Source organism: Pan troglodytes, chromosome 18 (assembly GCF_028858775.2).
Source record: "Pan troglodytes isolate AG18354 chromosome 18, NHGRI_mPanTro3-v2.0_pri, whole genome shotgun sequence".
NCBI classification, from domain to species: domain Eukaryota; kingdom Metazoa; phylum Chordata; class Mammalia; order Primates; family Hominidae; genus Pan; species Pan troglodytes.
Window position 1 is genome coordinate 45,791,489 of NC_072416.2, and position 25,031 is coordinate 45,816,519.

Genomic DNA, 25,031 nt, shown 5'->3' on the forward strand with positions numbered 1-25,031 from the left:
GTGACCAGAAGAAGGTGACAGTAGGGACAGGGGAAGCATGCTGCGTAGATGGCAGCGGTAGCTCTGGAGAAACCATACACGATAGGATGCACATTTGAGGAGCATCTCCAGGGCCTGAGAGAATAACCCAAAGTATAGAGAAGCGAGACTATTCTGTATAAAACCTTAGAATTTTGTTTTCCATTCTTGGAACTTGTATTTTCTCTCATGACCAGGACCCTTTATTCTCCAGTGAGGCTATGTAGAAATGCATAAAAATTTCTTGTCAAATTATTTTCTGAAGAAACTCAGTATCAAAATCCCAGATATGGTGGCAAGGAGTGGTGATAGTGAGGATAGTCAAAGCCTTTGGGAGATGGGGGTGAGTGCTGATGCCTTCTTGGCTTCAAGTCAAGCAAGGCAGCCATGGAAGAAAGAACGTTGGTTATCTTAGATATCTCAGTCATAGGAAGGTCCATGCCTTATCTTCCTCTTGTTTCACTTAAAGATTGAAGATTGTTTGTTTTGTTTTTAGAGACAGAGTCTTGCCCTGTCATCCAGAGTGGAGTGCAGTGGCAGGATGAAAGCTCACTGCAGCCTTAAACTCCTGGGCTCAAGTGATCCTCCCACCTCAGTGTCCTGAGTAGTTAGGATTACAGGTGCACACAAATGTACTCATCTAATTTATTAAAAAAAATTGCAGAGACAGGGGTTTTGCTGTGTTGCCCAGGCTAGTCTTGAACTCCTGGCTTCAAGTGATCCTACCCCCTTGGCCTCCCAAAGGATTGGGATTACAGGTGTGACTCACTGTGCCTGGCCACTAAGATCATTTTTGAAAAGGAATTTTATCTCTTTCTGTAGATAGATAGATAGATAGATAGATAGATAGATAGATAGATAGATGATAGATAGATAGACAGACAGACAGACAGACAGACAAAAGTGAATGCTCAATGATAATGCCCCAAATAAATGCCCAACAGTCATCACAAACCCAACATAGCAACACAGGACTCTGGGCGTTTCTATTGGACTATAAATTAATTGTCACATTGTCTGATCTGATTCATGGGTCTTCCCAATGTCTTAGCTTAGTATCCACAGAAAGCAAGGCCTGAGGCGAAGCTCATGTGTTACCTCTTTATTAGGGAGTAAAATCGCAGGGACAAGGGGAGTGAGCCAGAGAAGGAGGGAGAGCTGTGATAAGTTGGCAACTACTTGGTAAGGGTAACTGGTTGCTCTATTGCATGGGGCCATCTTCTTCAAGACCAAATAAAAAGATAATCCTTAGCTTAGTCCATCTGATTGAGTAAGGGAAGAGAGTTTCTGCCAGATACCCATCTCTCATTGGCCTAACCTTTGACCTACAGGGCATGAATGGCCTAGTACTTTGTAGCCTGGGTGTTCATGCCTCAGTGTCAAATGAGGGTGTCCCAGGATAAGAAGCTAGTGGTGGGTGCTGCAGGCCCAAGGCAAACCAGTGTCGGGTCATGTGCCTGTGAGGCTGAGGTTGAGTTGGGCTGAGCTGCTCATCACAGTGCTGGCTGGAGCTGAACAAGTGACTCAAGGCCCCGAGACAGGTGAGAGCAAGAGGACAGAAGGGACGTGTGGAAAACACCTGTTTCCTTCAGAATCAGAATTTCAAACCTAAGAGAGACCTTTGAGATACTTTTCAGATAAGCAAATTAAAACCCAGAAAGTGTAAGAAACTTGCTAAGAAACTCACAGCCAACCACTGCAGTTAGTGATAGAGCTTAGAAAGTGCCCAACTCCCAAGTCTTTCATTTCGTTGCTTCTTCATGGCTCCTCCAACATCAGACCCCCTACTTGTGAACATTTACGGCAAAATTTCCCAAATGCCTGATGAGATGAGAAGCAAGTCAACACCTCCTAAATATGCATGAGCTGTTCAACGGTTCAATCTCGGTGGGTAGCAATATGTCTATCAGGATCTATTTATTCTCATGACTTCAGTGCTGCTCTGGAGCGATGCATTATGAACAATTTATGGTGTGTTGACAGGACAGATGAATGCTAGGAGAATAGGCTGACGGGGAGAAAATCTCACTCTGGCAAACGGAATGCAGAGGTGTGACTCTGAGCAGGCGGAAGGAAGAGAATGTGATGGTTCACGTGTTTAGCCGATTGTGTGCCAGCCTGCAGCCCTGTAGTTTTGTGCCACAGCCTCTGCTTGCACTGCCTGTCTTCACAACAGGACCTGCAGAATCTCCCCTTCCCCAAAGGGCAGCCCTACGGCTGGGGAGGTGCAGTTGTCAGCAGCCTGTAAGCATGAACACCCTTGTATTCCTGATGCCTTGGTGACTTTTGGATGGAGAAGTCACTTTGTTCACTAAGCCCTAAAATCATCTCACTCAAGTTTTTGGTGAAGATTAAGTTTCTGAACGTCAAGACTAAAAGCTGTGGCTACTTTGTTTGATCATTTAGAGCTGCTGCTTTGGAAAGTGTGTCTGAGGTGAGAGCCAGTAAATGGAGGGCATTCTCTCCAGCAATGGGCATCTATCCTTCTCTGCCATTTGGAATGATCATCTACGTTTAATACTTACCCAGAGTCAGGGCAGGACACTGCTTCTCTTAACCCTACATACCTCGCTTATAAAAGCCCCAAACAAGTTTTTTGTTTGTTTGTTTTTCAATGTACCTGTATTTTCTTTTTTTGTAAATTGACATCTTGAGTTTTTCAATTCGTGAACATGGTATATTTCCCCATTTATGTTGGTTTTCTGGAGTATCTTTAAGTAGTTATATAGTTTTCTTCTTCTATGCCTTGCACATATTTTCTTTTTTAAAAAATTTTATTATTATTTTACTTTAAGTTTTAGGGTACATGTGCACAATTTGCAGGTTTGTTACATATGTATACATGTGTCATGTTGGTGTGCTGCACCCATTAACTCATCATTTAGCATTAGGTATATCTCCTAATGCTATCCCTCCCCTCTTCCCCCACCCCACAACAGTCCCCAGAGTGTGATGTTCCCCTTCCTGTGTCCATGTGTTCTCATTGTTCAATTCCCATGTATGAGTGAGAACATGTGGTGTTTGGTTTTTTGTCCTTGCGATAGTTTGCTGAGAATGATGGTTTCCAGCTTCATCCATGTCCCTACAAAGGACATGAACTCATCATTTTTTTATGGCTGCATAGTATTCCATGGTGTATATGTGCCACATTTTCTTAATCCAGTCTATCATTGTTGGACATTTGGGTTGGTTCCAAGTCTTTGCTATTGTGAATAGTGCCACAATAAACATACGTATGCATGTGTCTTTATAGCAGCATGATTTATAATCCTTTGGGTATATACCCAGTAATGGGATGGCTGGGTCAAATGGTATTTCTAGTTCTAGATCCTTGAGGAATCACCACACTGTCTTCCACAATGGTTGAACTAGTTTACAGTCCCACCAACAGTGTAAAAGTGTTCCTATTTCTCCATATCCTATCCAGCACCTGTTGTTTCCTGACTTTTTTTTTTATTATACTTTAAGTTTTAGGGTACATGCACACACTGTGCAGGTTAGTTACATATGTATACATGTGCCATGCTGGTGCGCTGCACCCACTAACTCGTCATCTAGCATTAGGTATATCTCCCAATGCTATCCCTCCCCACTCCCCCAACCCCACCACAGACCCCAGAGTGTGATATTCCCCTTCCTGTGTCCATGTGATCTCATTGTTCAATTCCCACCTATGAGTGAGAATATGCGGTGTTTGGTTTTTTGTTCTTGCAATAGTTTACTGAGAATGATGATTTCCAATTTCATCCATGTCCCTACAAAGGACATGAACTCATCATTTTTTATGGCTGCATAGTATTCCATGGTGTATATGTGCCACATTTTCTTAATCCAGTCTATCATTGTTGGACATTTGGGTTGGTTCCAAGTCTTTGCTATTGTGAATAATGCTGCAAAAACATACATGTGCATGTGTCTTTATAGCAGCATGATTTATAATCCTTTGGGTATATACCCAGTAAAGGGATGGCTGGGTCAAATGGTATTTCTAGTTCTAGATCCTTGAGGAATCACCACACTGTCTTCCACAATGGTTGAACTAGTTTACTCTCCCACCAACAGTGTAAAAGTGTTCCTATTTCTCCACATCCTCTCCAGCACCTGTTGTTTCCTGACTTTTTAATGATCGCCATTCTAACTGGTGTGAGATGGTATCTCATTGTGTTTTGATTTGCATTTCTCCAATGGCCAGTGATGATGAGCATTTTTTCATGTGTTTTTTGTCTGCATAAATGTCTTCTTTTGAGAAGTGTCTGTTTATATCCTTTGCCCACTTTTTGATGGGATTGTTTATTTCTTGTAAATATGTTTGAGTTCATTGTAGATTCTGGATATTAGCCCTTTGTCAGATGAGTAGGTTGCAAAAATTTTCTCCCATTCTGTATGTTGCCTGTTCACTCTGATGGTGGTTTCTTTTGCTCTGCAGAAGCTCTTTAGTTTAATTAGATCCCATTTGTCAATTTTGTCTTTTGTTGCCATTGCTTTTGGTGTTCTAGACATGAAGTCCTTGCCCATGCCTATGTCCTGAATGGTATTGCCTAGGTTTTCTTCTAGGGTTTTTATGGTGTTAGGTCTAACATGTAAGTCTTTAATCAATCTTGAATTAATTTTTGTATAAGGTGTAAGGAAGAGATCAGTTTCAGCTTTCTACATATGGTGAGCCAGTTTTCCCAGCACCATTTATTAAATAGGGAATGCTTTCCCCATTGCTTGTTTTTGTAAGGTTTGTCAAAGATCAGATAGTTGTAGATATGCGGCATTATTTCTGAGGGCTCTGTTCTGTTCCATTGGTCTATATCTCTGTTTTGGTACCAGTACCATGCTGTTTTGGTTACTGTAGCCTTGTAGTATAGTTTGAAGTCAGGTAGTGTGATGCCTCCAGCTTTGTTCTTTTGGCTTAGGATTGACTTGGTGATGCGGGCTCTTTTTTGGTTCCATATGAACCTTAAAGTGTTTTTTTCCAATTCTGTGAAGAAAGTCATTGGTAGTTTGATGGGGATGGCACTGAATCTATAAATTACCTTGGGCAGTATGGCCATTTTCACGATATTGATTCTTCCTACCCATGAGCATGGAATGTTCTTCCATTTGTTTTTATCCTCTTTTATTTCATTGAGCAGTGGTTTGTAGTTCTCCTTGAAGAGGTCCTTCACATCCCTTGTAAGTTGGATTCCTAGGTATTTTATTCTCTTTGAAACCATTGTGAATGGGAGTTCACTCATGATTTGGCTCTCTGTTTGTCTGTTATTGGTGTATAAGAATGCTTGTGATTTTTGTACATTGATTTTGTATCCTGAGACGTTGCTGAAGTTGCTTATCAGCTTAAGGAGATTTTGGGCTGAGACAATGGGGTTTTCTAGATATCCAATCATGTCATCTGCAAACAGGGACAATTTGACTTCCTCTTTTCCTAATTGAATGCCCTTTATTTCCTTCTCCTGCCTAAATGCCCTGGCCAGAACTTCCAACACTATGTTGAATAGGAGTGGTGAGAGAGGGCATCCCTGTCTTGTGCCAGTTTTCAAAGGGAATGCTTCCAGTTTTTGTCCATTCAGTATGATATTGGCTGTGGGTTTGTCATAGATAGCTCTTATTATTTTGAGATATGTCCCATCAATACCTAATTTATTGAGAGTTTTTAGCATGAAGGATTGTTGGATTTTGTCCAAGGCCTTTTCTGCAACTATGGAGATAATCATGTGGTTTTTGTCTTTGGTTCTGTTTATATGCTGGATTACGTTTATTGATTTTCGTATGTTGAACCAGCCTTGCATCCCAGGGATGAAGCCCACTTGATCATGGTGGATAGGCTTTTTGATGTGTTGCTGGATTCGGTTTGCCAGTATTTTATTGAGGATTTGTGTATCAATGTTCATCAAAGATATTGGTCTAAAATTCTCTTTTTTTGCTGTGTCTCTACCAGGCTTTGGTATCAGGATTATGCTGGCCTCATAAAATGAGTTAGGGAGGATTGTCTCTTTTTCTATTGATTGGAATAGTTTCAGAAGGAATGGTACCAGCTCCTCCTTATACCTCTGGTAGAATTCAGCTGTGAATCCATCTGGTCCTGGACTTTTTTTTTTTGTTGGTAAGCTATTAATTATTGCCTCAATTTCAGATCCTGTTATTGGTCTATTCAGAGATTCAATTTCTTCCTGGTTTAGTCTTGGGAGGGTGTATGTGTCAAGGAATTTATCCATTTCTTCTAGATTTTCTAGTGTATTTGTGTAGAGGTGTTTATAGTATTCTCTGATGGTAGTTTGTATTTCTGTGGGATCGGTGGTGATATCCCCTTTATCATTTTTTATTGCGTGTATTTGATTCTTCTCTCTTTTCTTCTTTATTAGTCTTGCTAGCGGTCTATCAGTTTTGTTGATCTTTTCAAAAAACCAGCTCCTGGATTCACTGATTTGTTTTGAAGGGTTTTTTGTGTCTCTATTTCCTTCAGTTCTGCTCTGATCTTAGTTATTTCTTGCCGTCTGCTAGCTTTTGAATGTGTTTGCTCTTGCTTCTCTAGTTCTTTTAATTGTGATGTTAGGGTGTCAATTTTAGATCTTTCCTGCTTTCTCTTGTGGGCATTTAGTGCTATAAATTTCCCTCTACACACTGCTTTAAATGTGTCCCAGAGATTCTGGTATGTTGTGTCTTTGTTCTCATTGGTTTCAAAGAACATCTTTATTTCTGCCTTCATTTTGTTATGTACCCAGCAGTCATTCAGGAGCAGGTTGTTCAGTTTCTATGTAGTTGAGCGGTTTTGAGTGAGTTTCTTAATCCTGAGTTCTAGTTTGATTGCACTGTGGTCTGAGAGATAGTTTGTTATAATTTCTTTTATTTTACATTTGCTGAGGAGTGCTTTACTTCCACCTATGTGGTCAATTTTGGAATAGGTGTGGTGTGGTGCTGAAAAGTATGTATATTCTGTTGATTTGGGGTGGAGAGTTCTGTAGATGTCTATTAGGTCTGCTTGGTGCAGAGCTGAGTTCAATTCCTGGATATCCTTGTTAACTTTCTGTCTCGTTGATCTGTCTAATGTTGACAGTGGGGTGTTAAAGTCTCCCTTTATTATTGTGTGGGAGTCTAAGTCTCTTTGAAGGTCACTAAGGACTTGCTTTATGAATCTGGGTGCTCCTGTATTGGGTGCATATATATTTAGGATAGTTAGCTCTTCTTGTTGAATTGATCCCTTTACCATTATATAATGGCCTTCTTTGTCTCTTTTGATCTTTTTTGGTTTAAAGTCTGTTTTATCAGAGACTAGGATTGCAACCCCTGCCTTTTTTTGTTTTCCATTTTCTTGGTAGATCTTCCTCCATCCCTTTATTTTGAGCCTATGTATGTCTCTCTGCACATGAGATGGGTTTCCTGAATACAGCACACTGATGGGTCTTGTCTCTTTATCCAATTTGCTAGTCTGTGTCTTTTAATTGGCGCATTTAGCCCATTTACATTTAATGTTAATATTGTTACGTGTGAATTTGATCCTGTCATTATGATGTTAGCTGGTTATTTTGCTCGTTAGTTGATGCAGTTTCTTCCTAGCCTTGATGGTCTTTACAATTTGGCATGTTTTTGCAGTGGCTGATACCGGTTGTTCCTTTCCATGTTTAGTGCTTCCTTCAGGAGCTCTTTTAAGGCAGGCCTGGTGGTGACAAAATCTCTCAGCATTTGCTTGTCTGTAAAGTATCTTATTTCTCCTTCACTTATGAAGCTTAATTTGGCTGGATATGAAATTCTGGGTTGAAAATTCTTTTCTTTAAGAATGTTGAATATTGGCCCCCACTCTCTTCTGGCTTGTAGAGTTTCTGCCAAGAGATCCACTCTTAGTCTGATGGGCTTCCCTTTGTGGGTAACCCGACCTTTCTCCCTGGCTGCCCTTAACATTTTTTCCTTCATTTCAACTTTGGTGAATCTGACAATTATGTGTCTTGGAGTTGCTCTTCTCCAGAAGTATCTCTGTGGTGTTCTCTGTATTTCCTGAATTTGAATGTTGGCCTGCCTTGCTAGATTGGGGAAATTCTCCTGGATAATATCCTGCAGAATGTTTTCCAACTTGGTTCCATTCTCCCCGTCACTTTCAGGCACACCAATCAGATGTAGATTTGGTCTTTTCACATAGTCCCATATTTCTTGGAGGCTTTGTTCATTTATTTTTATTCTTTTTTCTCTAAACTTATCTTCTCGCTTCATTTCATTTGTTTCATCTTCCATTGCTGATACCCTTTCTTCCAGTTGATTGCATCGGCTACTGAGGCTTGTGCATTCGTCACGTAGTTCTCATGCCATGGATTTCAGCTCCATCAGGTCCTTTAAGGACTTCTCTTCATTGGTTATTCTAGTTAGCCATTAGTCTAATTTTTTTCAAGGTTTTTAACTTCTTTGCCATTGGTTCGAACTTCCTCCTTTAGCTTGGAGTAGTTTGATCTTCTGAAGCCTTCTTCTCTCAACTTGTTAAAGTCATTCTCCATCCGGCTTTGTTCCATTGCTGGTGAGGAGCTGTGTTCCTTTGGAGAAGGAGAGGCACTCTGATTTTTAGAGTTTCTGGTTTTTCTGTTCTGTTTTTTCCCCATCTTTGTGGTTTTATCTACCTTTGGTCTTTGATGATGGTGATGTACAGATGGGTTTTTGGTGTGGATGTCCTTTCTGTTTGTTCGTTTTCCTTCTAACAGTCAGGACCCTCAGCTGCAGGTCTGTTGGAGTTTGCTGGAGGTCCACTCCAACAAACTCCTGGGTATCAGCAGCAGTGGCTGCAGAACAGCAGATATTGGTGAACCGCAAATGCTGCTGCCTGATTGTTCCTCTGGAAGTTTTGTCTCAGAGGAGTACCTGGCTGTGTGAGATGTCAGTCCACCCCTACTGGGGGGTGCCTTCCAGTTAGGCTACTCGGGGTTCAGGGACCCACTTGAGGAGGCAGTCTGCCTGTTCTCAGATCTCAAGCTGCATGCTGGGAGAAACACTACTCTCTTCAAAGCTGTCAGACAGGGATATTTAAGTCTGCAGAGGTTACTGCTGCCTTTTGTTTGTCTGTGCCCTGCCCCCAGAGGTGGAGCCTACAGAGGCAGGCAGGCCTCCTTGAGCTGTGGTGGGCTCCACCCAGTTTGAGCTTCCCAGCCACTTTGTTTACTACTCAAGCCTCTGCAATGGTGGGCGCCCCTCCCCTAGCCTCACTGCTGCCTTGCAGTTTGATTTCAGACTGCTGTGCTAGCAATGAGTGAGGCTCCGTGGGCGTAGGACTCTCCGAGCCATGTGCGGGATATAATCTCCTGGTGTGCCTTTTGTTAAGCCCATTGGAAAAGCACAGTATTAGTGTGGGAGTGACCCAATTTTCCAGGTGCTGTCTGTCACCCCTTTCTTTGACTAGGAAAGGGAATTCCCTGACCCCTTGCACTTCCCAGGTGAGGCGATGCCTCTCCCTGCTCACTGCTCATGCACAGTGCGCTGCACCCACTGTCCTGCACTCCCCAGTGAGATGAACCTGGTACCTCAGTTGGAAATGCAGAAATCACCCATCTTCTGTGTCGCTCACGCTGGGAGCTGTAGACTGGAGCTGTTCCTATTTGGCCATCTTGGCTCCACCCCACAGGGCACTCCAGACAAGTTTTAAAAGATCATGTTGAGCTTCTTTTTTTCTCTCTAGGATACTACATTATGGAAAAAATTTGTTAAATACCTGTTAGGTGTTATCCACTTTTTACAAAGGAGAAAAAAGACATAAAATGGGGTTAAGAAATTTGCTTAAGGAGACAGAGGTGGCATGCATTAGAATCTGAAGTCGAAGTCAGATTGCTTGGATTCCCCATCTGGCTTTCAGGACTATCCTGCCCCTACATGACCTTTAGAAATGGTGTTTCACTCTCGGTGCTTTGAACTCCTCATCTATAAAAGGCAGATTCAGGTAAATTGCCTACATACCTCAAAGGCGGGTTCTGAGGATAAAATAAATAGGTAAATCTGAAAGCACATTAAAAAATGTTACAAGACATGGGGAAGACAAAGGAAGAACTTCTCCCCTTTGCTGTTATTGTTGTTGATTTGTTTTTCTCCAAATTCATTTTTTTCAATGTCATTTATTTAATTATTATTATTATTTCTTTTTGGACAGAGTCTCTCTTGCCCAGCCTGGAGTGCAATGGCATGATCTCGGTTCACTGCAACCTCTGCCTCACTGGTTCAAGCAATTCTCCTGCTTCAGCCTCCCGAGTAGCTGGTGCTATAGGTAAGTGCCACTACGCCTGGCTAATTTTTTGTATTTTTAGAAGAGACAGGGTTTCACCATGTTGGTCAGGTTGATCTTGAACTCCGGACCTCAAGTGATCTGCCCACCTCAGCCTCCCATAGTGCTGGGATTACAAGCATGGGCCACTGTGCCAGGCTAATTTTTGTGTGTGTGTTTTTGTTTTGTTTTGTTTTTTGTTTTTTGTTTTTGTTTTTAGCATAGACGGGGTTTTGCCATGTTGGCCAGGCTGGTCTTGAACTCCTGACTTCAAATGATCCACCCACCTCAGCTTCTCAAAGTGCTGGGATTACAGACATAAACCACAGTGCCTGGAGTATTTTTAATTTTAGATCCAGAGGGTCCGTGTGCAGATGTGTTGCACAGGTGTATGGTATAATGCTGGGGTTTGGGCTTCTATTGAACCCACCACTCAGACTGTGAATATAGTACCCAATAGGTAGTTTTTCAAACCTTGACTCCTTCTCTCTGTCCCTCATTTCAGAGTCCTCAGTGTCTATTGTTTCCATCTTTACATCCATGTGTACCCATTGTTGAGCTCCCACTTATGAGTGAGAACATGTGGTACTTGATTTTCTGTTTCCACATTAATTCACTCAGGATAATGACCTCCAGCTGCATCCATGTTGCTGTAGAGGACATGATTTTGTTCTTTTTTATGGCTGCATACTATTCCATGGTGTAGCTGGACCACATTTTCTTTATCCAATACACTGTTGTTGGGTACTTAGGTTGATTCCATGACTTTTCTATTGTCAACAGTGTGATGATAAACATGAATGTGGATGTCTTTTTGATAGAGTGATTTCCTTTCCTTTAGGTAGATACCAAGTAGTTTGATTGCTGAGTTTAATGATAGTTCCATTTTTTGTTCTTTGAGAAATCCTCCATACTGTTTTCCATGGGGTTGAATTAATTTACATTCTCACCAAAAGTGTATAAACATTCCTTTTTCTCCATGGCCTTGCCAACATTTGTTATTTTTCACTTTTTAATAATAGCCACCCTGACTGGTGTGAGATGGCATCTCATTGTGGTTTTAACTTGCATTTTTGTGATGATAGTGATGTCATCACTCCAACTTCTTAATTGGATGGTCCCACCACATGATTTCTCAGATCTACCACACTATGAACTACAGTGTGAACTACAAATCTACTATGAGTGTGAACTACAGTGTTCTGAAGAAACACATGTATGCATATATGCATTTGATCTGAAGAATCCTGTGGTAAGACAAGGATCATGCCCTTGTATTTCGGGCAAACTTGAGTCTTCTGTGGACTTATTGGCCAGAGCCGGTGAATGAGCTGCTCTATACAGCAGAGCAAGCGAGGGGCTGAGCTTAAGAAAATCTTGGAATCAGTGCCGGGGGTGTATGCTGGGCAGGTTCCTGGGGCTTGGGGTTAAGGGGAGAGGATTCTGTAGATTTCCTTGTCGGCTCTTCCTTCACTCCTACACTGCCACCCACCTCTCTGAAGCACCTTTTCACTTTCTCAGCCTTGGATTTTGTGCTACTCTCTTTTTCTACAGTACCCAACTCCAGAGTGACATACATCAAGAGAGGGAAGAAGAAATCACAGCAATCCCATGTTGTTATCTAAACATTTTCTTGATTTGGTTATTGTACCTGTACTTGCAACAATTTTTAACTGTTGATATTTATGTTGCATAAATAATTGAATGGCTTATAAGGGGCACTAAGAAAGACTTCGAACAGTCAAGTTCACCTGCAAATGCATGCTTCTAATGAGCTGAAGCTGACTGATGGGTCTATAGGTGTTCATTAGATCAGTGGTCAGTATACTATTTTTTAAAGGGCCAGATAGTAAATATTTTAGGCTTTGCAGGCCATATGGTCTCCATCACAACTATTCAGCTCTACCATTGCAGCGTGAAAGCAGCCATAGACAATATGTAAATGGATAAATGTGGCTGCATTCCACTAAAACTTTATTTACAAAAACAGGTGGCAGGCCAGATTTAGCCCATGGGACAAAATTTTCCGACTCTGCCTTATTCTATCTAGTTTAGTAGATGTTTCAAAATTTCCATGATAAACTTTAAACTATTTGTGCTTGAAGTTATATGTGACAATTTCTTAAGGAGTGAGATTGTAATTATAAAATTATTACCCTATATTGCTATGCACAGAGTGAATAGTCACTCAATGACAGTAATTACTTTTTGGTAAAAACAAGCTTTTTCCTTGTGAATGAGATAGAATATTTGGCAATTATCTAAAAAATGTTGGAGATAACTAGACAGAGTTTCTGCAAACTCTGGGTTAAAAAAAAGTACCCTAATTTTGCCTGAATTATTTAGACTGACTAGTGAGACTTAGCTGAGGAGTTAAGCATCAAATTTGGCAGAACTCTCTTTTTTAATTTCCAAAGCCAATAATCTACAAACTCCAGCCATGTCCCTTATGTCTCAGGCTGGGCAGGTGTGATTTAGGAAACGACAGTCCTGCTTTCGGGCAGCAATTGTTTCTGACGCTCACCAAAGCCAATTTTCACTCCTCTGCTGCTACATCTGTTTCCATAGAAATGGACACCAGCTCAGCTAAAACAAGGTAACTGAAGTTTTAAAACAGAGATTATTTGGACTCTCAGTTTCTATGAAAATCTCAGTTAGCAATCAGGGATCACTGTTTAGATCGTGATTTCTTTTTTCATCCCTGAGATAAGATACCAGACTTCGTGCAACAGTTTCGTCTGTCAAATGGGGATGATAATAGAACCTGCCTTATAAGAACATTACGTGGGTTAAATGAGGTTAGCACAGGGCCTGACATTTGATAACTCTCCAGGCGACTAAAGACAAGTGGTAAATTTTGGTTTATTCCACAGCTATTAAAAATAGTATTATGGAGGGTGATGAATAGCAGGTAAACTTCTTACATTAAAGAGTTAAGTGAAAAATCAGGCCAGGCATAGAGGCTCACACCTGTCATCCTAGTCCTTTGGGAGACTGAGGCAGAAAGATTGCTTGAGGCCAGGAGTTAGAAACCAGCCTGGGCCTCGAACCCAAGACCACATCTCTACAAAAAAGATAAAAATTAGCCAAGTGTGGACCAGGTGCGGTGGCTCATGCCTGTAATCCCAGCACCTTGTGAGGCCGAGGCAGGCAGATCACATGAAGTCAGGAGTTCGAGACCAACCCGACCAACATGGAGAAACCCCGTCTCTACTAAAAATACAAAATTAGCTGGGCGTGGTGGTGCATGCCTGTAATGCCAGCTACTTGGGAGGCTGAGGCAGGAGAATCGCTTGAACCTGGAAGGCGGAGGTTGCGGTGAGCCGAGATTGTGCCATTGCACTCCTGCCTGGGCAACAAGAGCTCTGTTGTCTCAAAAAAAAAAAAAAAAAATTAGCCAAGTGTAGTATGCACCTGTAGTTCCAGTTACTCTGGAGGCTGAAGTGGGAGGGATGCTGAGCCCAGGAGTTTGAGGCTGCAGTGAAGTATAATCATGCCACTGCACTACAGCCTGGGTGACAGAGCAAGATCCTATCTCTTAAAAAAGTTAAGTAAAAAAAAAATGATAAAAATAATCCTATGCTCTTTTCTCAATAACAAAATATGCATAGAGAAAAATTAGAAATAATGCTGTAGTAAACTCAAATTATTTTCATCTTTGCAAAGTAAGTCTATGTTCAATGTTTAATACTAGCTTCTAGCATTATGAATTGGTTTATGTGACTACATTTTGTGTGCGTTTGATTTTTGTATGATTTGAATGTTGCAAAGCGAACCTGTAAGTGTGTTTACTGTGGGCAAAAAGCTGTTTTTTGTATATACAGTATAAAATGCTGTTTTGAATTCAATCACTTAATAGCATTTCCCACGGGATCTAAAATGCCTCAAAGTATAATGAAATGAGCATTCTGTGTTGTTTTGGGCAGGGATGAATTCTGCTGGGCAAGACTGGGGTTCCCAGTTTCCTCCACCTGCAGGATGGAGCAAGTGGACTAAGTCCCAGTGGAATTACCAGTGGAATTTTTTGTCTTACCTGCTTGTGGCTTGGCTTAGAAGGTGGTCCTAAAAGTAAGAGAAGTGACATGACTGCTGCTACAAAAAATAGTTGGAAAACAGAGTTTTCTGTTAAGGAGGAAATTAATTTTGTTCTCTTTGTCTTTCCTGAAATCTGATTCACTCAGTGATTGCCCACTGTGATATTTTAGTTGGGAGTACAATGCGTTCTCTTTTTCTTCCCCTCCCCCCTACCGTACTCTCTCTCTCTCTCTCTCTGTAGTGTGCTATATTTTAGACAAATTAAATGACATTTTTTAGAGTTCCTCTCTGAGCAATGTGAAATAGAAATTAGAGAATTGTTAAAATACAAAACTTCCAAATACTGACAAAGTGCTCTCATGTATTATTGGTTGAAATGACCTAATACCTCTTCTTTTTTTTTTTAAATATACATTCAACTTTTAGATTCAGGGGGTACATGTGCAAGTTTTTTACATGGGTAAATTGCTTAATATTGAGGTTAGAAGTACGATTGATCCCATCACCCAGGTATTGAGCCTAGTAGCCAATAGATGGTTATTCAACCCTTGCCCCCACTCTCTCCTCCCTTTACCAGTCTTCAGTGTCTGTTTTTGCCATTTTTATGTCCATGAGTATCAAATGTTTAGTTTCCACTGATAAGTGAGAACATGTGGTATTTGATTTTCTGTTGCTGCATTAAATCGCTTGGGATAATGGCCTCCAGCTCCATCTGTGTTGCTGCAAAGGACATGATTTCTTTCTTTTTATGGCTGCGTAGTATTCCATGGGGTATGTGTACCACATTTTCTTTGTCCAGTCCACCATTGATGGGCACCTAGGTCGATTCCGTGACTTTGCTATTGTGAATAGTGTTGTGGTGAACACATGAGCGCAAGTGTCTTTTTTGGTCGAACGATTTTTTTTTCTTTTGAATATATACTTAATAATGGAATTGCTAGAAATGACCCAATATTTCTGAAGAACAATAAGGTAGAACATATCAAGAGTCTTAACAATATTTGTATCCTTCAATTCGCTGATTACTCTTCCAGGAATTTATCCTGAAAAAACAATCCAGAATGTTGGCACGGATGTTCCTTGAAGTGTTATTTTTCCAACCAAAGAGGAAAAACTGAAACTAACTCCAATGCCCATAAGGGGCGAACAATTTAGTGAATTATAGTAGATGGGACTTTGTGCAATCATTAAAGATGCGTACAAATTTTTCTTCTATAAAGAAATCTTTATGTCATAATTAATTTAAAAATCAAGATTTTAAGTTGCAAATATAGTCTACTCATATCTATGTAATAATATAACATATAAATATACAATGTATACAATGGAAAGACATAGCCCAACAAGAGGCTCATTTATTTTAAAGTTAATGTTTAATTATATAAAATGTATGAATACATTTTTATATAAAAAATTAAAATATTACACTAACGCTCAATCCCCTTCAACAACCATGCCCAGTTCTAACTACCTGTCTTCCTATTCTAAGATAATACCTGGAGTTTTTTTTGTTATTGGATTTTTAAAACAATCTTCTTTATACTTTTCTATTTTCCCCAATTTTTCTATATTTCTGTAATAGCATATGTTACTTTTAGAGTGTATATGTATTTATGAGGTCAGAAGATAATTTCAAAGAGAAGTGAAAAATAAAACAATCATACGATGCCATTTCACACCCATCAAAGTGAAACATTTGTTTTTAAAAATCTGATAACACTATTTGCTTGCAAGGATGTAGGAAAGGAGTGAGGAATGCTAAACCATTTCCAGAAGAAGTGTTAATTGATACAACTACTTTAGAAAGCAATTTGGTAAAACACAGGATATATCTTTCTACTCAACAATCACACCTCTAGGTATATGTCCTGGAGAAACTCTCACACGTGGACAAGGAAACACGTACAAGGATGCTCTTTACAACATTGCTTGCAACAGTAAAAATCTGGAAGCAAACTAAATATTTATCAATAGGGGACCAGATACAGCAGTTTCTATGTTTGTATTGTTCAGATCTATGTGATAGTACAGAATTAGGTGAAATATTATGTTGCGAATAATACAGTCTGATACAATTTCTATAAAATTTAGAAATACACAAACCACTTTCAATTCCAATTAAGGTGGACTAAGCACATTCTATTCTGTTTTTCCCACTGAATGCAACTAAAAGTCTGGAACGGAATATGTGGGGCAACTATCTGAGGACTGAAAAGTAAATGGGGATCAGGCAGACTGGGGAGAAAATCTGAACTTGAAATATGGCTGATGTGGCAGTGAAGTCCCTGCCATTTCCTCCTATATATATTCTGGTGTTAGCTCAAAGGCAAGAGAATCCTGGAACAGCTCACTAAATGTGAAAAAAAATAAAAAGTCTTAGGCTGGGTGCAGTAGCTCATGTCTGTAATCCCAGCAATTTGAAAGGCCGAGGTGGGCAGATCACTTTAGTTCAGGAGTTCAAGACCCGCCCGGGTAACATAGTGGGACCCCCGTCTCTACCAAATAAAATTTTAAAAACAGCCAGGCATGGTGGTACACACCTGTAGTCCCAGCTACTCGAGAGGCTGAGGTAGGAGGATTGCTTGAGCCCAGAAGGTGGAGGTTGCAGTGAGCCAAGCTCATGCTACTGCACTCCAGCCTGGGTGGACAGAGCAGGATCCTATCCCCAAAGCAAGCAGGCAAGCTAGCTAGCTTCAAGGGAACCTCTTTCTAGTCAGAAAAGTAGGCAGAGGAGCTCTTAGCAGACAGAGAGAGCAGAGAAGGTGTGGGAAATTTGTTTGTATTTTTTATTTCTCTCATCATTCCTGAAAGTTCCCTGTGGCAATGATGGCAGCAGTGGCCAGGCCAGCACCTAAAATTCTAAGGAACATAAATCCTTCTCTCTGGCTATAACTGCTGTCTGAAGAAGTGGGGAGATCCTTATTGCTTTTTTCTCTCTGTAGACTCAAACCACTTGGCCTCTGAGGTGGCCCCAATGGTGGGAAGTGCACAGCACTTTAGGGAGACTAAAGCCCAGGGTTTCTAGCCAGAGGACAGGAAAGGAGCCCCCAGGAGAGAGTGTAGAGATCAGATTGTGGAGAGGGGAAAGCTTGAGAAAAGGATTCCATGAGGTTATGGATGAACCCATGGGTTCAATCCCTAAGCAGCACATGCTGATTGTAAACAGCATGCTAATGATTTTGAGAACTGAACTATAGGGGTAGACCACCAGCCTAGTCTCCAGCGGGCCTACGTGTGGGTGACACACACAGCATATGTCTGAATAGTATTGCAAATAATTTAAAAACAGAACTGACATTGAAACTACAGTTGATCAAAACTTGTGGCTGATCCTAACTGAGTCTATTGCCTCCTAAACATAAATAAACAAACAAATAAGTATTCTCCACAGGATTTAAATAGGACTGGGAGTCTCAACACAATATTCAAAATGTTCAGTATACAACCTGAAATTATTCAACATACAAAATACCAGAAAAAATAAAACACCATGCAAGAAGAAAGACAACAGATGCCCTCTCCAAGATGATTCCAATGTCAGAATTATTAGACATCATAGTCTGTAAAGTGGCCATTAAAACCATGCTCCAAGAAGTAAGCTTGAATGATCTTGACACAAATAAAAAGTTTCAGCAAAGATACACAGATATAAAACAAAAAAGAGCCAAATGGAAGTTTTAGAACTATTTAGAATATAAATGTACATACTGAAATAAAACATTAACTTAATATCCTCGGTAGCAGAATGGAGATTACAAAGGAAAGAGTAAGTGAACTTGAAGATAGATAAATAGAGAACACCCAATCTGAAAGACAGAGGAGAAAAAGATTAAAAAATAAAATTACCCATGAGATAATATCAAAAGATCTAACACTTACATGACTGAAGTTTCTAAAAAACAGAAGAAGAAATGTGAATAAAATATGTTTGAAGAAACATATTTTATGTTGACAACTTCCCAAATTTGGTAAAAGATATAAAGTTACAGATTCAAGAACCTCAGCAAACCTCAGACAGGTCAAACTCAAAGAAATATACACACAAACACATCATAATTAGACTGCTAAAATCCAAAGATGAAAAAATTGTGAAAGCAGCCAGAGAAAGACAGACATAAGTAAGCTGAATAACTTCAGATTTCTCATTGGAAACCATGGAGGCCATGAAGCAGTGGAACAATATTTTTTAAGTGCTCAAAGATCCAGAATTCTGTATCCAGTGAAAACATCTTTCCTGAATAAAGATTTAAAAAGGACACCCTTGGGTGAAGGAAAATTAAGATAATTCACTGCCAGCATACCTGCTCTAAAAGATATGTAAAAATAAGTTTATGTTTGTCAAGTGGAAGAAAAATAATACTAGAAAGAAATTCAAGGTAAAGGAAGAACAACAGAAATGCTTTGTTGGCAAATGTAATAGACTGTTTTCTCCCTTCAAGTTTTTAAGTCAAGATATGAATGATGGTTGAAAGTAAAAACTGCAAGGCCAGGCACGGTGGCTCATGCCTATAATCCCAGCACTTTGAGAGGCCAAGGCGGGCAGATCATCTGAGGTCAGGAGTTTGAGACCAGCCTGGCCAATATGGTGAAACCTCATCTCTACTAAAAATACAAAAATTAGCCAGATGTGGTGGTGGGTGCCTGTAATCTCAGCCACTTGGGAGGCTGAGACAGGAGAATCACTTGAACTCAGGAGGTGGAGGCTGCAGTGAGCTGAGACCGGCCCATTGCACTCCAGCCTGGGCAACAAGAGTGAAACTCTGTCTCAAAAAACAAAAACAAACAAAAAAATTAACATTGTCCCGCAGTAGAATTTTCAATATACATTTATATACTACATATGATAATTGCAGGATAAAGAGGGAAGGGTAAAGGGATCTGTATGGTGATAAAGTTTTGACATTCCAAATGAAGTGATAAATACTAATTCTAAGTAGACTGTGAAAATTTAAGTTCAGTTGATTCTTGTTACTTATAGTAGTTTTGTTCTATAAAATCTCCATGAGCATTGAATTAGCAAATATTAAACTATTGCTTCCAGGGTTAGGTTCCTGTAAGCCTTTGGTCACAAAATTTTTAGCAACTGATCAATACATAAACTTGCTTTATGTATGTTTCTGTTTAAAGGTGCCTTATTTAATATATTTTGTTGATTCATTGACATTGAACTCACAGCCAAGAGCACTTCAACTTGTTCTTGAGCAAAGCTGATCTAACACACATCTTTTCTTTGTAAGGCACAGCACAATATTCTTGTGCTTAAGGACACAAGACAGCACTTCAGGATTGGAGGCCATTTTAAACATTGAATTTACAAAAAAGAAAGCATAAAAGTGTAAAAAATGTGGCACTAAGTAGACCATGAAAAGGACAGTTGGCTACATTATGAAAGCTGAAACAAGGAAGTGACTGTCACCTGGTTCAACTTCAGCTGAGAATGTGCACATTGAGTGACTCAAACTTGTCACCATTCTGTGCATGTCTGCAAAGGACTGCAAAAGTGCCTGCCACAAATATTGACTCTGTGGTTAACAAATTTTAGTTAGTAGGGGAATTCACAAATACAAAATTCATAAATAATGAGGATCAGATGTATGTTTATTATAATCCCTAGAGCAGACACTTAAAAAAAAGTATACAATAAGACATAGTAAAAGCAGTAGAGTTATATCTCAACGTAATAATATTTTCAAATCACCAGAAAAATACTACAGTTCCAAATTTGTATGCTCCTAAAAACATAGCCTCAAAATGTATAAAGGAACTTATGACAAAGCTAGAATAATAAAGGAAAATCTGTAATCATAACGGGGATTTAAAAGTATCTTTTCTTCTGCAACTGCTTGAAAAGGCAGGCAAAAAATCAGTAAGAATATACAATATTTGAATAACCTGTGTTTTATAAAGATTAAAAGACTACAAAAACTGCAAAATATTTATTCTTTTCAATCATACAGAAATCATTTGTAATAATTTACCATTTTCAGTCATTCACTTGCATTAATGACCCTTTAAAAAGTGTGGTGGCTCATGCCTGTTATTCCAGCACTCTGGGAGGCCAAGGTGGGCAGATCATTTGAGGCCAGGAGTTTGAGACCAGCCTGGCGAACACGGCAAAACCCCGTCTCTACTAAAAATAGAAAATTAGCCAGGCATAGTGGCACATGCCTGTAACCCCAGCTACTGAGGCACAAGAATTGCTTGAACCTGGGACATGGAGGCGGCAGTGAACAGAGATTGTACTACTGCACTCCAGCCTGGGTGACACAGTGAGACTGTCTCAGAAAAAAAAAAAAATTATACATTCAAAACTTTCTTGTGGAATGTAACTAAAGCTATGCCTAGAGGAAAAATTATAATTTTAAATGCATATTTAAAAAGAAGGGCTGTTATCAATGAACTAAGCATCTATTTTATGAAGCTGGAACAAGAATGTGAAGTCAAACGTGAAGAAATTAGAAGACAGGAAATACTAACTCCAAGAGAAGAATTGATGAAATATTAAATTATTAAGGAGATTAATAATATTTGATATCTCTCTTGAGGCTGATTAAAAAAAAGAGGGAATACTCAAATAACCAATGTCAGATATGAACAAAGCAGGCATCACTTCAAATCCTACAGACATAAAACATTAATAGATAAGATAGGAAATTTTCTTTAAAATGCAACTTACTAAAAATGACACAAGAAGAATTAGAAAATCTGAATAGTGTACTGTTCTGTATATGTGATATACGTCACACTAATAAAGTTTACAAGTTTGAAAATAAAGTTAAGAATCACAGGGCTGGAGGGTCATCTAGTAAGTCAGTTGCTTTATTAACTGCTTTTAAGCAGATGAATATGTGGATTCAAATTTTATGAAACCCTAAATATGCAACATAATTTAAAAGGATAGGGGTTACTTACCTTTAATTTCAATTTAGATAAATGAAAAGTCAATTTATAGCCTTTCATATGATAGTGCTTGAAAAACTGGATAACATGATGTTAGAACTTGATAAAACCCCTGAAAGGTTAATAATCAAAAGAAAGGTAGACCCATCTATGGTCTTCTTGACACAGCTTTCATTCGGCTTTCATTCCTCTTAATTTCCTTGACACTCAAACAATTCTTCCTATTTTGATGTCAGTACATTTCATTCTTATGTGAATTAAGAAAAAAAACTGGTCTGTATCTGCCTTGTAACACCTTCTGATGGAAGAAACCAGCTCACCCATTTTTCCTATTTTCCCTAAATGAATATTATACTTTTCACTTGTCCTGGGATGACATGCTGGTACACGATGAATGTATTTTTGGGGGGCCTACACTGAGTTTTAAAAAGAGTTTTGATTCCTTATAAATCCAGCTGGATTTAGGCTTCATCACAATGCAAGCACTTACTGCCTGTTGTACTTACGTTAGCTGCTCCTTTTAGAACAATGACTCCATTATTTCACCAAACCCTGTCTCTACAGAGTTCCAGCCATACAGCTGGGGTTTTGGGATTGATTCTGACCTCTAAGAGGGGAAAGCCAGTTTGCTCAGCACTCAGGCTACTGAGATGCTACTGGTGTGACTCTGCCTCTTTTCTACTTTGATTCTGTGATTCTGTGACTGGTTCCTCCCTCTACTCTGTTTATGGTATTATGTTTTCATATGTGAATCTCAGTCATTATAGCTTTGCCATATGCTTCAGTTTCTCACAAAAACCTTCCCCTCTCCTCCCCTGTCCTCTCCCCTCTCCTACCACTGAAAGACTGCTCCCTAGTCTTGGCTGAGTGACTGTGTTCCCATCTCTTGTTCAGAGGCTTCCCATCCTGACCAGGGTGCTGAGACATTGCCAGTCCCCCTTACAGGGAAGGACAGCATGAAATGTTGCAAGGGGCTTAAAATCAAATAGATGTGGGTTAAGAATCTTGACTCTGACATGTACAGGCTTTTTCCTATTACTCAACCTCTTTGGGTTTCATTTTTCTCATCTGTAAAGAGAAAGTGATGATGACTATCATAAATTTGTAGGAGAATTAAATGAAAACTTATAACAAGCACTCCTTTTGGCACGTATTCCCACCCTTTCCTAAATTTCCAACACCAGACCTACTTGTGCTGCCTGTGGAGTAAAGAACTTACATGCTCCCCAGTGTCCTCCACTGGCCCAGTTTCTTCCCATCTGGTTCCTTATGTTACCTCCTAAGACTTACGTTCTTAGTCTGTAACCCTGGTTTCCCCTCATCCTTGTCAATATTTTGTGGTCGAAACTTTCATAGAAGGGAAAGCCAAGACATAACCTATCCAGTGTAGTAACTTTCTGTTATGGCATCCATTCTATTTCAACCACAACTTGGTATCCTACAATTTACTTCTGACTCTAGCCACCCAGAATTAATGTTCAACTCTAGAGATTTAAGGGCTCAGTCCTCCACAAGACTGTGCTGACTTCAGATACCAAACACACCCTGGGGGTTTTTGGGCTGCACTTCTGATGAACTGGCTATAAGTTTAGGGGTCCCTATGACCCTCTCAGTTTTGATAGTTCACTAGAATGACTCACAGAACTTAGGAAAGCAATACACTTATGAATACAACTTTATTTTAAAGGATGCACATAGGGAAGGGAAGGTCTTGAACATAGAGCTTCCATGCCCTATTTCCAGGGAGTAAGGCTTGTGACTTTCCTGACACATCAGTGTGTTTAGCAACCAAGAAGCTACACTGAGCTTTGTTATCCAGAGTTTTTATTGGAGTCTCATTACACAGGCACACTTGATTAAATCAGTGGCCATGTGATTGAACTCAATTTCCAGGCCCTGTTCTCTTCCTGGAGGTTGATCTGGCCAAAATCCCAACACTTTAATCACGTTGTTGGTCTTTCTGGTGATCAGTCCCCATCCTCAAGCTATTTAAGGGCCCACTATGAGTAATCTTATTAGCATAACAATGACACCTATGGCTCAAGAAATTCCAAGGGTGTTAGAATCTCCCATGACAAAAACTAAATTCTGTATTATACTTATGACATCTAATAAGTACTCTTTGATTAGGATGAGAGATTTTATTCTTCCCAGAAGATAAAGGACATAATTCAATGCCAGAAAGTGTAACAGATTAAAACCTAGAAGGCAGATATATTTTGATACATTTTGTTCCTGAACTCAACTCAATTCAAGGTGCACATAGCTAAGCAATTCAGTGAATGCCTTTTTAAAATAATAGCTTACCAAGTAGAGCTTTCTTTGACTTCTCAAGTATGAGTTTTGTAGGGGTTGGTAGCATGTGTACTAGAAATTCTTTTCCACTATTCAAAAAACATAGTTTCAGGATCTTTGCTTTGCAAATGCCATGCTCCACAAAGCAGACTTCCAGCTGTAGTAGCTGTTTTGGCTAATTTTTGATGTTATCAAATTATTTTTCTGTAAGGAAAGGCTAGGAATAAAAAAAGAAAAGATAACTATAGTATTGAATTCTATGGTTGGTCAAGTCCTCAAGTTCTTCTAGTTCAATCCCTGGATATGATATCTGGGTTATTTCACAATATTTCCAACAAGGCTTTGTCCAGTTTTTACCTAGATATCTCCTATGCTTGGGTATTCACTACCTCCAGGGCAGCCTATTTCATGATTGGACAGCCCTGTCTGTGAGAAAGTTCTGTTACATTGAGTTGACACCAGTATCCTCATATTTTCCAGCTGGTGGTTCTAGCTGTTATTCTTGCAGATTGAGAAAAGGATGAGGTACATTCTATCAAAGATGCATGAAAACAGATATTTCTGCAGGTAGAAGAGGGGTCTTGATATCTTGAGAGTTTTAGCTCCAGGAAAGAGGATGGTCAAGAGTCTGTTTTATGGCTCCCTTTAGATGTTTACCTGGGAATTTTGTCACTAGAAATTCTGCTAATAATGATATTGAAGTCAATAAAATATTAGCTAGCATTTTTAGTGCTATTATATGCCAGGAGCTTTCTTTGCATGGTAACTTAATTTTCAAAACAATCCTATTGATAGACACGATTGCTTTCATTGCTTTGCAGATAAATTGATGGAGACTCAGAGAGGTCAAATGACTTGCTCAAGATCTCTCAATGAAAGGAGCCGGTTCCAAACCTTGTATCTTAACTCCAGAACCCATATTCTTAGTGGAAGATTCACTGTCACCTTGCACAGGGGTAGGGCAGTTTGGGTAGCTGGAGTCTCAGCATAAGATGGTAGTGGCAGCACAGTGGGAAAAAAATCCAAAATAAAAATAAAATGGTCGTTGGTACCAGAATCTAATTCTGTGACTGGTGGCCTAAGAGTCTATTTTTGTAATCTAGACAACTTTCCTGGAAACATCCCACCCCAGGGCATGTTACTAGCTGGATGTCACCTCACAAATGGTTTTACAGATAATTGGTACCATCAAGAATATTGGTCTGAAATTGCTTCATGGGTTAGTAACTGCCCAGGGTCATGGTAACTCAATGAGTGAAGGTTCCTCTGGGCTGAGGATGACAAGTAGCTCCACAGTGAAAGACTTAGGACTGAGGCAATGAAAGGCAGGTTTCAGGGAGTCTCATCAGAGAATGAACCCAGGGGCTCTCCCCATTTCCTTGCCCTCAAAACCTCCATAAGATATCTGACCACACTTGCTCAAGATGCCACCATTGTCAAAATACACACAGTTCCTGCCCTATGCATTTTCTTTGATAAATCCAGCTAAGCTAGGACTGAAGACATAAATCACCTGTGGCATCTGCCTTGGAAATCCAGAGATCCATGTGAAAGATAAGATGAATGCACAAAT

The 25,031-nt window shown here is 39.8% G+C and overlaps 1 long non-coding RNA gene across 1 annotated transcript in view; it reads left to right on the forward strand.

The window, feature by feature from the left end:
• Nucleotides 1-25,031, forward strand: part of LOC129137462 (uncharacterized) — a 114,393-nt gene that overhangs the window by 79,684 nt on the left and 9,678 nt on the right. The window contains exon 2 of the long non-coding RNA XR_008540037.1: nt 10,118-10,231. This is a non-coding gene — a long non-coding RNA (uncharacterized LOC129137462). The remainder of the gene's footprint in view (nt 1-10,117; nt 10,232-25,031) is intronic.